The sequence below is a fragment of the Amborella trichopoda genome, chromosome 3, assembly GCF_054954075.1.
Source record: "Amborella trichopoda isolate Santa Cruz 75 chromosome 3, AtrichopodaSantaCruz75HAP2 v2.0, whole genome shotgun sequence".
In the NCBI taxonomy this organism is placed as follows: Eukaryota; Viridiplantae; Streptophyta; class Magnoliopsida; order Amborellales; family Amborellaceae; genus Amborella; species Amborella trichopoda.
Genome location: NC_142338.1, coordinates 31,325,222 through 31,339,471, shown reverse-complemented (window position 1 = coordinate 31,339,471; position 14,250 = coordinate 31,325,222). Strand labels below are relative to the sequence as shown.

The following is a 14,250-nucleotide window of genomic DNA, read 5'->3' as shown; positions in this document are numbered from 1 at the left end:
ACTACCAATTTTTATTTGAATTATCATCTCTATATATAATAATTATGGAGGATTAATTAAATATGCATATATAGGGATTCTATTCTCTCTCCTCACTCCACAAACTCTTTATCCTCTCATTTATTCTCTTTCTGTCCCCCAACGTAGTATCTCTCTTTTAATGATCAATTAGAGATTTTACAATAATTAGCAAACAATAATATGTGGCCATTGATCCGACCTACGTCTTAAGAATAATACTTAAAAATTTTCACGCCCATAATTCATATTACTATAACATAGATAGTTACGATGTCTATGTGGATTTTACGTTCTTAACTCTTTTATTAATTTATTAATTAGATATACATGTCAATTATATATATATATATATATATAGAGGAAGAGGATTGGGTACGCAACCTCACTTATAAACAGCTCTTACGTCAATGGTCCAATGGTGTTGATGGGAGCTCGCAATTTGGACGGTTGGTGGGGTCCTAATTAAAAAAACCCAACTTTTCCCTCTTCCAATACCCTGACACTCTTGTTTCCCCCAGGAAACTAATGTATCCCAGCCCCGTATACTTTAACCTTTCTCTCTTTCTCGCTCCTTGCCCAATAAGACTGGGTACGCAACCTCACTTATAATTCCCGCAGGAAACTAATGTATCCCAGCCCCGTACACTTTCTCTCTCCTTGACCTCTTTCTCTCTCCCTTTCTCTTGGTTAACCAAAAATCGCCGCCCCTTCCTTATATTTCTCTCTCATTGCCCTCTTCCCCTCCCTCCCTCCCTCCCCCTCTCTCTCCCCTGGCTGCAAAACCAACCAGGTTACCCACACCAGAACCTACCGGCCTCTGTCTCCCCCCCCCCCCTCACCCCTCTCTCTCTCTTTCTCTATCCCTTATGCTGCAAAACCAGCCAGGTTAGCCACACTAGAAGTCAACTGCCCCTTCTTTTTCTCTCTCTATCTCTCTCTCTTGCGTGCGCGAGCAGCAAAACCAGGGCACCCATCCCACACTCTCGCACTTGCCCGCCCTCCCTCCCTCTCTCTTAGAAAACCACACCAGCAGCATGACCAGGGCAGCGTCACTCGTTCTCAGAGAAAAATATGTTCTCTCTCTCACTACTCTCCTTCAGCCTCTGTCTAAATCTTCTGCTACCTACGGATCCACCTCTCTACTCTCTCTAACCAGTAAGAAAACCTCCCTTTCTCTCTCTGGAAAAACTCTCTACCTCTCTACCTCACCCTTCTCTAGATATCTCAATCTCTATGGATTTTTAGGTTATGCATTTTTTTTGTCTGATTTCTAATAAGAAATTTGCTACTCCTATAGATTGGGAAGATGGAGATATTAGAGAATGTATTGTGTATTTAGTACTTGGTTTTGCCATCCAAATCTTTGGAAGGTTGCAATATTGGAGGTAATTTTAACTTGTGTTCATATTATCATATGATAAATTGGAATGCTGGTGGTGATTTTTTATCAAGACTATCTCAACAATAAGTATATTTGCATGGATTTTTAAATTGTTTTGTCCCTCTTTATAGTACAATCAGAAAATATCAGGGAATAATTGTAAAGTTTAGTTTCTGATGGAAGTAAATGAATCATTTTTCAGCTGCATATGGCTCTCCCTCTCTCTTTCTTTTTATCTATTTCCCTCTATTATTCCATGAGAATGTACTTTTGCAGTGAGTTTTTTGAGAATGCAATATTGGTGGCAATTACCAATGTATCTATACACTATTTCCTTCTTACAACATCAATAGAAGAGTTAATATAGTAATAAACACACTATAATATAGTGTTTGCACTATAATTCTAGTGTCTTTACTTGGATGTAGTATATAGTATTTGCACTATACTTCAAGTTTCTTTTATAGTGCTATATCACAATATATGCTCTGTCATACATGTAAATATGGTGAATTCTACAGATTGTGCATATATGTCTAACTATCAATGTGTTAATTTTGTTTAAAAGTCATGCATGTCTCCATCTGATGTACCCTAATGCTTAACTACGACTGTACATATATAAATGCATTTTATGTCACAAAATATCTCTTAACTCATTTGAAGTTTATTCATTTTTCTTGAAGCCTTTAGGTGCACTAACCCCGATGATGGGACAAAGATGTGTCAACACCCCTAGGAGCAGAGCAGTCCATGACAAGAGCATGGAACATCATCAGTGAATGACATCTTCGTGAGAGTGCTATTTATTGTGGATGTGGGCTGTCTCAATGACATTTTCATGAGAGCAAACTTAAATCACATTAAGATTGTTGCTATGTTTGTGGCCCTGACTTTGTTTTCCGTTATTATGTACCTATTGTTGGCCAGGTTGTTTTTGTTATTCATTAAAACTTTGATGAGTATGTACGTATTGGCATTGAGGTTCTTGTTATATTCATGTCTGTCTCTCACTGCAGCAGTATGAACCATCGAAAGAAGATGTCGGCAATGGCAGCTATGCAGCATCCTTACTCGACAGCTAATCTTTCATGAGCATATTCTTGTACTACATTTCTCTAATGACTTGAATAGAAAAAGCAGAGGGGATGGCCACATGCTTTCCTTCAGCATTTGTTAGTCTGATTAACATAATTGGGCATGGTTTCTTCTATTATTAGCAGCTTGATCTAGGTATCATACTGAGTGTATGGAATTTTGTCCTTTTTTACTTTGGCTACCGAGTGTTTGCTATTTACAGATGCATGTTCTTGTTGTCGTCATCGTCATGTTGGAGTTGTTGTTGCCTCTGTGTGTTAGAGAGAGAGAGAGATTATGGTCGTCTATTCTTTTCCGATGGAAATTGCACAATTCAAATCTTGAGTAATTATCGGCAGCTCAAAATTTGTTACAATTTAATATCATGAATAATTCAGGAGCATACCACATTGAGGACACCATGGATGACATAATAACCAACAAAATACGTAGAGCTCTGAAGGATACCTTTTGACCTTTCAGCACACAAGCTAATGCCCAACGAAAGTGGCTAAAACCTCATCTAACAATGAGAGAGAGAGAAGAGAGAGAGATACTCTTTGATGCATTATAATCAGAAATATATATTCTCAACAGAATTGCGGCCTGAGTCCCAAACAATTTCAAAGATCCATATACCGAAAGTTCAATACCCTGTGCTCTCTCTTTCTCAATTGTGTCAGCAAAACAACAATGAACAAAAAAACAACAAAGACATGGATATAACAACAAAGACATGAATATAACAACAAAGACATATACCAAAAACAAAAACATAGATACCAAGGCTTCAAACAATCCTAACCCATTCTCACATTGGTATCAACAAAAAAGTCACCCTCAATATCTTTCAGGTCACTTTAAATTACAAGTTGATGAAAGGAAATAAGAGGACACATACTAATGCAATAATAAATACGACTGACAAAGCTAAAACATAAACAAGAATGCGCTTGTCTCCCCTTGTGCAATTTGTCTTTGTTGATCTACTAAAATATTGGCCATATGTTTCATTATTCGATGGTGATGATGATGTTTTATTCCAATCATGTCCGCTACTATGATACATATCACATAAAACATTCCATTTGTGACATGATTTGCACTTGGATTTGCATTTGTAGTACTTCCTATAAGGGTTGTCGGTACTAAGAGAAATGTACACCAAACAGTGTCGGTCAAAACCATCGTAAACCTTGAATGGAATGGACATGGTGTTGCTAGTTGCCAAACTACTCATTCTGTAACCTACAAGAGCATTGGGAAATCATCTTTTATAAGCGAAGTGTTCATATTCAAATTTCCATACAGATCAAGTTGTCGACTAAATAAATAAAAAATGAAACCACAAATAAAAACTACAGGGAATCCATGAATGTGGCCACTAACATAGCAGATGGGTGCGCGTATTGAACAACCATATGACTTGAAATAAATAAATAAATAAATAATCGCATTTCTATGCCTGTAATAGTCAACAAAAAAACAATTCTTCTCATCATAAATCAGCAAAAAAGAAAATCTCTTACCAGAAATCAGCACAAAAAAAAAAAAAAATGAACCAACATAAGGTAATTCATATTGAAAGTAAACAATTCAAAGACACTGCAATAAACAAAACTTGAATTTCAAATATCATAACACAGGGCGATAGGTAGAGAGAAAGAGAGTGGGTTTTATAGGGCAACATGGGTCAATAGAGATCTCCGCTTATGCAATTTCCTGCTGCAACATGGGTCAATACATCCAAGACATGATCCTCCATAACCTTAAGACACTTCTTAACATGTCTTCTCAAAATCTCACCGCAAGAGTACATTCTCTTGGAATAACAGAGGGAGATAGGTAGAAAGAGAGAGGGAGGGAGGGAGAGACGCATGCTGCTAGAAAATGGGTCATGTACTACATCAGAAACTGAAATTTACAATTATCCCCTGATATTTTGTGATTTTACTATAAAGAGAGACAAAACAACTAGAAATCTATGTAAATACACTTTTTTTTGAGATATCCTTGATAAAAACTGACCAGCATTCCAATTTATCATAATTATATGAACACATGCTAAACTTGCTTCCAATATTGCAACCTTCCAAAGATTTGGATTCCAAACCAAGTACAAAAATACACAAGACATTCTCTAAGATCTCCATCTTCCTAATCCATAGTAGTACCAAATTTTTTATCATAAATCAGCCAAAAAAAATGCATAACGTAAAAAGCCATAGAGAGATAGATTTAGAGGAAGGATGAGGGAGAGAGGTTGAGAGTTTTTTCAGAGAGAGAAAGGGAGGTTTTCTTACTAGTTACAGAGAGGAGAGAGGGTTAGCAGAAAATTTAGTGAGAGGGTGAAGGAGAGAGGTAGTGAGAGAGATAACGTACCTTTCTCCAAGAGCAAGTGAGCCGCTGCTGCCCTAGTCATGCTGCTGGCGTGGTTTTTCTGAGAGAGAGGGAGGATGAGTGCAAGAGTGTGGAGCGGGTCCCCTGGTTTTGCTGCTCGCGCAAGCGAGAGAGAGATGGGGCGGGTGGGTTCTAGTTGGTTTTGCAGCCAGGGGAGAGAGAAAGAGAGCGACGGGGGGGGAGGGAGAGAGAAGGAAGGGGCAGGGATATTTGCTCAACCAAAGAGACAGAGCGGGAGAAGGAGAAAAGCGGGGAGAGAGAGAGAAAGGTGAAGGTGTACGGGCTAGGACGCATTAATTTTGTACGGAAACAGGGAGGGCATTGGAAGAGGCAAAAATTGGGTTTCTTAAATGGGACGCCACCAGCAATCTGAATTGCGAGCTCCCATCAACCGTTGGCATACGACCTCTCCATAGGCGAAGCCGCGTACCAAATCCCTTTTTTTTTATATATATATATATATATATATAAATAAAAAACATCATGTCAATGTCGGCTTGAAGGCTACAACGTTAACCAATGATCCAAATTCAATATGAAGCCCAATCTATTGGTCACAAACTCATTTTGAATTACAATTTTTATTTTATTTTTATACAAATTCAAATCACTTGAAATTTTTAAGTTTTATTTTTCAAAAATAAGAGAATCTAATAAAACTATAAAAAAATAATTCACAAAATGTAAATTGAATCCTTGAAAGTTTTTTGGAGTAATTTGATCAATTTATGTTTTACGAATTTTTTTTTTATATTTTTATTAGGTGCGTCTTGATTAGAAAAATGAATAGCTAAAATTTAAAATGATTTGAATTTTTATAAAAATAAATACAAATTCAAATACGAAATAATGCCGTGACCATCAGATCGGCCCACATTCAATCTGAACTATTGGTTATCACTGTAGCTATCAACCTGTGGGATAAGTGAATCCATTCCCATATATAATTGCTTTCTCCCTTTTTCTCTCTCTTCTTAACATGATCTATCTCCCTCTCTCCCTCAATGTGGTTTCTCTCTTTTTCTATCTCAACGTGGTCTCTCTTTTACCAAATTTTGAATGTTTCTTTCTTTAGGTTTCTAAAATCAAGCTATCAATGACTTTTTTTAATTATTCATGTAATTAGATGAAATAATATCGTACAAGTTTTGTTATTGTAGTGGTCGTGATGGCCATAAAACGTCCATAAAACACTGTTTTTTTGTATCAAAATTACTTATCTATCTTTTGTTATTTTTTTCTCTTTGCTACATACGTCTTCTTTGCTCTTAATCAGGTACGTCTCCTGTGTTTTTTCCTTGGTATCGCTATTTGTGACAATTTAGTTATCTTTGGTATCAATATTTGTAGTAATTTAGTTATTAGTGTTTTCTCCATGGAGCAAGATTCATTAGTTTTAGTGTGATTCTCTACTGAAAAAACGTTAGTAGCTATTTTTCTACATAGAAATTTTGAATTGCAATATTTTACAGGTATTATTTACCATTGGATGAATCATAACAAAGTCCATATTGAAGGTAAGTCATAGTGCTTCCTTTTATTTAAATTTTTCCATCATCTCTATTCGTCATAGTGAAGGTAAGTCATATTATAATTATTATTATTTTTGTATTATCTATGTTTGTATTTTTTTTAGGTGTTCTTTGTGTTTTGTACATTATCTTATTTTGCAGATGTTCTATTTGAAGTAAATAATAATAAACAAAATTACAAAAAATTAAAATAACTTTAAATTTTTACTCTACTTCACAACTTTTGGGTGTTTTCGACATAAATATTATTTTTTTATGTTTGCTATGAGAAACACATTAATCTTTAAAGGTAAACGAAACCTTGTATTTTCCAAGATGTGTAATTATTTTTTAAAATATCATAGGCGCTTACCTTGATTTAATTTGTACATGATCTTATTGTTTGGAAGATTTGATCCCATGGTCAGAAACCTACTTCTACAAATCTCTTTGGGAAGAGAAAAAAGGTTAATACCTATTTTTTTACATATAAATTTTCAATTGTAATATTTTAAATGTAGTATTTACCCTTGGATGAAGCTTGACAAAGTCTATATTGAAGGAGAGTCATAGTAATTATTTTTATTTAATTTTCTTTTATATTGTCTCGGTTCATCTTTTTTAGGTATGTATATTGAAGGTAAGTCAAAGTATTTATTTTATTTGATTTTATTACCTATGCTGGTATTTTTTAGGTGTTCTTTCTATTTTGTGAAGATTGAGAAACACATTAATCTTTGTTTTTCCCAAGGTACGTAATTATTTTTTAAAATAGGGTCCGCACCTATTTTTCTACATAGAAATTTTCAATTGCAACATAATTCAGGTATCATTTATCATTCGATGAAGCTTAAAAAAGCCCATATTGAAGATAAGTCATAGTAATCCTTTTTTTTAATTTTTTCCATCATCTCTATTCATCTTATTGAAGGTAAGTTGTAGAAATTTTTTTTTTTTTGCATTACTTTTGTTTGTATTTTTTTAGGTATTCTTCGGGTTTTGTACATGATCTTATTTTGCAGATGTTCTAGTTGAAGTAAAACTAATAAAAAAAAATTGCAAACAATTACAATAATTTCAAATTTTTACTCTACTTCACAATTTTAATTAGCTTTCCACATAAATTTTATATATATATATATATTTGCAATGAGAAGCACATCAATCTTTAAAGGTAAGAGAAATCTTGTTTTTTCCAAGGTATGTAATTATTTTTTAAAATATCATAAGCACCTACTTTGAATTAATTTGTACATGACCTTATTTTTTGGATTTTTTGATCCCATGGTATCAAAACCTACTTTTTACAAATCTCTTTGGGAATACGAATTTTCATTAATATTTTAGTAGTTTTTTTAACTTTGATTTTTTTTTTACTAATATGAATGATCTGAATTTTGGAGCGTGTGTACATCTTAGTGAGGCACACCTAATAAAAATATGAAAAACATAATTCGTAAAATATAAATTGACCAAAATACTATATTTTGGTTAATTTATATTTTTTGAATTATTTGTTTCATATTTTTATTAGGTACACCTTATTAGGATGTACACACTCTCCAAATTTCAAGTAATTTGGATTTGTAGAAAAAAAATGAAAATTCAAACACTACCAGGCAACTGTGATTATGCGATGAAGTTTGGATGGTGATGAGGGTAGGCGAAATCACTATTAATTTTTTCCTATAGGCGTTCGGATGAGTTTATATATATATATATAAACTAGTCAAATTATAATTTAAAAATTAAAACATGACATTTAAAATATAAAGATTTTAAAAAAAAAGTTGAAAAAAGAGGACAAACTAATTAATTTAAAAAATTAAAAATTAGAAATAATATTAAAGGTAATAAAAATCTGAGGGTAGGATATAATTTTTTTTAAAATTATATGAAATCATTAAAAGTCGTATTTAAAAGCATATAGAATATTGAAAATTAATGCATAAAAAAAACAATCATAAGATAGTTTAATCTCATTGTTGATTTTTGTCATCTATATTCTGAGCTGCATAGATCTCTTTTCCTTTCCTATTTTAATGGATGCAAAAGTACCACTACCGTGATACCTAAAATATGATTTTCCACATTTTAAAGATTTATATCAGGTTATATAATCCAAAACGTACACCAAATCTAGCATTCTACTATTTGGACATAAAATTAGAAAATATAGTTGAACTTGGGAAAAGAGCTAACGCACTTCAGATGAGAGCAGGACGTCCGTCCCTATTTTGATTATTTAGATTTCTCAAAGGCTTAAGGTCTATGGTTTATAAACATGATTATGGGCCCATCAAGATTCTTTAGTTTCATTTTTTCTATATATTGTTCGCCAATATTTAATATTGACAGATCCCTTCAATACAAAAATATTTAAAATTAAGAGTAGAGAAAGAGAGAATCTCTTAAAACACGATTTTAGGAAACCAAGGTTTTAGGAGGATTTGTTTTATAGAAATGACATGTCGTTAAAACTTTCTTATTATCTAAGGCGTGATTTGTGATTAATCATATTTTTAGTGATAAATTTCTTTGATCACTGATTAGTTAATTAATAAGATACAAATAATGGCATGCGTGTAACATACATAATTCAACTAGTATAAATTAAGCGAGAGCAACACCCTTGTTATTCTTGTGCCACGTGTCCTTATTTTCTCTTTCCTAATAAATCTCCCTATTTTTCTCTCTTCTCTGTTCACCAATATTTACGTATTCCTCCTCTCCCTCTCTCCTAATAAATCAACTTTCTTAAAATTTCTATCATAATAAATCTCTCCCCCATGTTTTTCTTTCTTCTCTCTCCTCACCACTATTCCTAAGTACCTCCATTTTTTTTCTCACCTAATAAATTAACTTTTCTAAAATTTCTCTACCTCTCTCCCCTATGTTTCCCTCCTTCAAAACATTATACCTCCTCTCTCTCTCTCTCTCTTCCCTAATAAAATTTTCCACCTCTTTCTCTTTGTCTCTTATTTAAAAGTTTTCAATTACAACTTTCCTAAAATGTCTCTACCTCTCTAAACCTCCCCATATTTTTCTCTTTCTTCTCTCTCCTCACCCATATTATCAAGTAACTCATATTTTTATCTATTTCCCAATAAATCTTTCTACCTCTCTCTCTCTCCCCCTTACTTAAAACCTCTTATTACAACATTCTTAAAATATCTCTTGTCGACATTTCATAATTTTTATCTTTCATAGCTTCGCTTCTATTATGTGTATGTTTATCTTGATTGATATACATCATTATGAATACATAATGGGATATGTTTATGTATAATTTATATCTCTTAGGTGTCTCTTGATTATGATGAGATTAGTTAGTAGTTATCCATAACCGTTGGTATTTATCTTTAATTGTTATTTGTCGTATATTTATACGGGTATTGTATACTCTTTATGACTCAATCAATAAAGAGAGAATTCTCTGCAGTATTTTGAAATAATCTTTCATAGGGGCCTAAGGCTCAAATATACAGAAATATAGTTTCTAACACCCAAGGTTTTCCTCTATTTTCTCTCTCCTCCCCCATATTCTCACTAACTCTAAATGTTTCTAAACATTTAAAATTATATCCTCTCTCTCAACCGTTTGCAAAACTCTCTCTCTAAAATGCTCTTATTTAAATTTCTCTTCTCTGTCTCTATTGTATTCCCAACACTCTCTCTACAATTTCTCTCTCTCTCTCTACCATTTATCTTTTTCATCTCTCTCTTAATGATTAATTCTCCAATAGTAGAACATGTACTTTTCTCTCTCTTTGTTTCATGTATGGATTAAGGGTGCATCCATGTTTTCTCTAGATTGTATTATCGACAAATATTAGTCTAAAAGGTGTGCATCTCCCTCTGAATGTGGTCTCTCTCTATTGCTAACCCTAACAAATTATGCTTCTAACTTGATCCTAAAAATGAATTATTTTTCAGTTTTAGGTTAATTAAGTAGTGATAAATTTTCAATTTTAGGTCTACCACAATTAATTTTGATTTTCTTACATTGTTATTCCCCATGGCTTACCTTTGATGCTTTTCTCTAGACAAGTAAATCATATAATTTACATGGGCAACTAGAGGTGAGCTTGGTAAAGTAGGTACATTTCCTCTCTCTCTTTCTTTTTATTAAGGGTGTAGCCATGTTTTCTGTAGATTGTATTATTAGCAAATATTAGTCTAAAAGGTATGCATCTCTCTCAATGTGGTCTCTCTCTACTGCCTAACCCTAACTATTTAATTTATGCTTCTAACTTGATGCTAAAAATGAATTAATTTCAGTTTTAGGTTAATTAAGTATTAATGAATTCTTTTTCAATTTTAGGTCTACTATAATTAACTTTGATTTTCTAACATTGTTCTTCCCCATGGCTTACCTTTGATACTATTCTCTACAGAAACAAAATCACATTATTTACAGGGCTAGCTAGAGGTTAGCTTAGTAGAGCAGGTACATTTTATCTTATTCTTTCTTGTATGGATTAAGGGTGTTGCCATGTTTTCTCTTGATTGTATTATTGGCAAATATTAGTCCAAAAGGTATGCATTTGTGTCTCTTATAATGTGGTCTCTCTTTTTCTCTTATGCCCAACCCTAATAATTTATGCTTCTAACTTGTTCCTGAAAATGAATTATTTTCAGTTTTAGGTCAATAAGTAATAATGAGTTATTTTTCAATTTTAGGTCCACTACAGTAGACTTTGATTTTCTAGCATTGTTGTTCCCCATGGCTTACCTTTGACACTTTTTTCTGCACTGGCAAATCATATAATTTACATGGGGAGCTAGAAGTGAGCTTATTAATATTTTTTGTTAATTTCCTATTTCCTAGCAATAGTTTTTCTACAAAATTTCCAATGAGTAAATTTTTCCCCCAATCCTTCACATGAGTTAGAAAGGTTGAAAAATGGCAAACCGTTAAATTGTTGACATAGATGCATAGATGAATACTATGAGTACATCTCTATACTTTGTTTTCTTGAAACTATACCTCTATGCGTGTACTGACTATGTTGAAATATATTCACTAATTTAGCATTGCAATTGTAATATATTAGTAAATTTACTCTTTTTTTTTTGGTAAAGTATAATATACTATCTTAAAAAACAATATCAATACAAATAAATCATCTTTTTAATTGTTTTTGTAATTAATATAATCGAAATTATAATATGCATTAGTAAACATATTATTTCTTGCAAAAAAATTTGATTTTTTAACATTGCTCTTCCCCATGGCTTACCTTTGATGCTTTTCTCTACACAGGCAGATCATATAATTTACATGGGCAGCTAGATACGAGCTTATTAGTATTTTTTTAAATTTTTTATTTCCTTGCAATAGTTTTTCTACATAATTTTCAATGAATAGATTTTTCTCCAATCCTTCACATGAGTTGGAAAAATGGCAAATTGTTGAAAATAGTAAATTCTCTATGAGTATCGATGCATACTATGAGTACATCTCTAAACTTTGTTTTTTTGAAACTATATCTCTACGTATGTATAGTGACTATGTTGAAATATATTCACTAATTTAGCATTGAAATGATAACATATTTGTAAATTTCTTCTTTTTTTTTGGTAAATTATAATATATTGTCTTGAAAAATAAAATCAATACAAATAAATCATCTTTTAAGTGTTTTTGTGATTAATATAATCGAAATTATAATATCTATTAGTAAATAGATTATTTCTTGCCAAAAACATTTGTGGCCTAAAAGTATAAATAAATCTATTTTATTATATAAAATTTGAAAATAATATAAGATAATATAATTCAAATTATAACATAACTGTAAATAAATTATTTATTGTAAAAAATATATTTTAAAAATAAAGGAATAATTTTATTTCCATTTTTTTGTATTTTTTATTTTTCATTTTTTGCAATTTCTAACATCCACAATAAAATTGGAAAAAAAAAAAAAAAAATCTCTCACTTTTATTCATGCAATTTGAATTATTTAATTGTTTTTCTTTTAATTTGTGCCAAATGGATATGTGTTAACTAAATATTTTTAATTTAGTCTATTAGTAATAATTATTTGATACAATATTCAATTTTAAAGATTCCTATATTTAAATTGCTTTTACAAGTTTTTTGGTACCCGCTAATCTTATTTTATTTCCAATAGTAAATCTTATTTATTTATTTCTTTCATAGTTTAAAAAAAAATCATAATTATTTAATAAAATTATTCAATTGTGAGGATAAAATTCAATAATCTCTAAGACCATCTTGTATTGAAAATATTTATCAATAATAAATATGTTTCAGTCGTTAATATTAAATATCACGTGCGTTGCACGTGCATATTACTGGTTTACATTTGGGGGACGATTATTTTTAATGTATGTCATTTATGTGAGTTTCTAGTCAAAGCACGATGGAGATTCCAAATTTCATGACGTTTCTTGTTTTGTTAAGAGGACCACTCCGTGGCTCCATGCTAAAATTAGAGCTAGACCACGTCTACCGATGTCTGCAAAAATGGAAAGGATTCATTGCACCCCCCACCTTTTCTCAAATTACCCCCCACCTTTTCTCAAATTATGGTAGTGTGTATTATGAAACCATGTCACAATTGTTACTGGCCACTAGATATCAAATTGGATAGCTTAGAGGGAATCGAAAAATTCGAGAGTTTTTTTTCTGAACTTTTAGTGACACACACATAATCACCCTATTTGAAATTTGACGAACAAGAGTGATTGCGACCTTTTACGAAAAATAAATGGTTTATTTGTATACTTTTCCTAAACTTATATATAAGATAATGAGTAAGAGAAAGAAGGAAAAACATTTAATGCGATGTCATTAATATATTTTCAGATTTTATACAATGATTTTATACAATGAAACCAATTACCTTTGATACAAGGTGGTCACAATTACATACAATCATTCGATACGAAATTTGATAGCTTAGATGTGCCACAAAGTTCGATAAAATTTTTTTTGTAGTTTGAGCTTAGTCACAACTACCCAATTTCACTTCGGATGGTCAAGATTAATGTGACCACCTTTTACTAAAGGTAAATGGTCTCATTTTGTACTTTCCCATATCTTTTCTACTACACCGAATTTAGAAAATGTGCCTAGTATTTAAAATTTTATGTTTATCCCCCACTTTTATTTAGTGTATGTTTTGTGTTTTATTTTATTTTTCCATACATTAGATGAAGTTGAATTTCTTAGATGTCGCTCATCACTACTGCGCACATGTTAAAAATACAAAAAATTAATTTGAAAGAACCATGGAACTTATAGTTATGTTTGGTCATCTTGCATTTATTAAATGCCTTCTTTTGTATTTCTTTTTTAGGTGCATCAATGGAGGGTAATGAGAAGTATGGATACCCAAAATTTGAAAACAACTAAATTTCTTAGTAGGGCATAAGCGTAGAATACAAATATTGGGGCAATTTGTTAAGATCGTAAAATAATAAAGGATACTTATGGAAATTTGCTAGAAAAGACATATGTTGGGAACAATGGTTTAAAAAACGGATCGGTGCCCAGATCAAGCACCCCAAAAATCCATCCGGATTGGTGAATCGACTTTTCAGATAGGAAATCAGTTGAATCGATCGAATTCTTCCTCATAAAAAATTCAAAAAAATTATTAAAAATCATTATACATGTTGTTTTTTAGAAATCCAATAAGAAATGAGGGTACAACATTAGTAACTTTTATTTTTTTACATCAATATGCAAATATTGGGATGTTCTTTTCCTATACATAGACGCGGCAGTTAGGTGCCTTGATCTCGCCTCCCCTGATCTAGGTGATTGGGTGACACATGTCTCGGGCGGAAGACTCGAGACTTGAGACCACTCTCTCAGGAATCTTG

The 14,250-nt window shown here is 32.0% G+C and overlaps 2 long non-coding RNA genes across 2 annotated transcripts; one reads left to right on the top strand and one right to left on the bottom strand.

Moving 5' to 3' along the window:
* The first annotated feature begins 531 nt into the window (after positions 1-531).
* On the top strand, positions 532-2,618 carry LOC110006609 (uncharacterized). Its single transcript, XR_016052399.1, has 4 exons — positions 532-1,176; positions 1,319-1,406; positions 2,089-2,332; positions 2,422-2,618. It is a non-coding gene; the product is annotated as an uncharacterized LOC110006609 (long non-coding RNA).
* Positions 2,619-3,025: 407 nt separating this feature from the next.
* On the bottom strand, positions 3,026-5,319 carry LOC110006611 (uncharacterized). The gene is made up of 2 exons (XR_016052400.1): positions 4,862-5,319; positions 3,026-3,727 (listed from the first exon to the last, which is right to left on the bottom strand). It is a non-coding gene; the product is annotated as an uncharacterized LOC110006611 (long non-coding RNA).
* Positions 5,320-14,250: the final 8,931 nt, after the last annotated feature.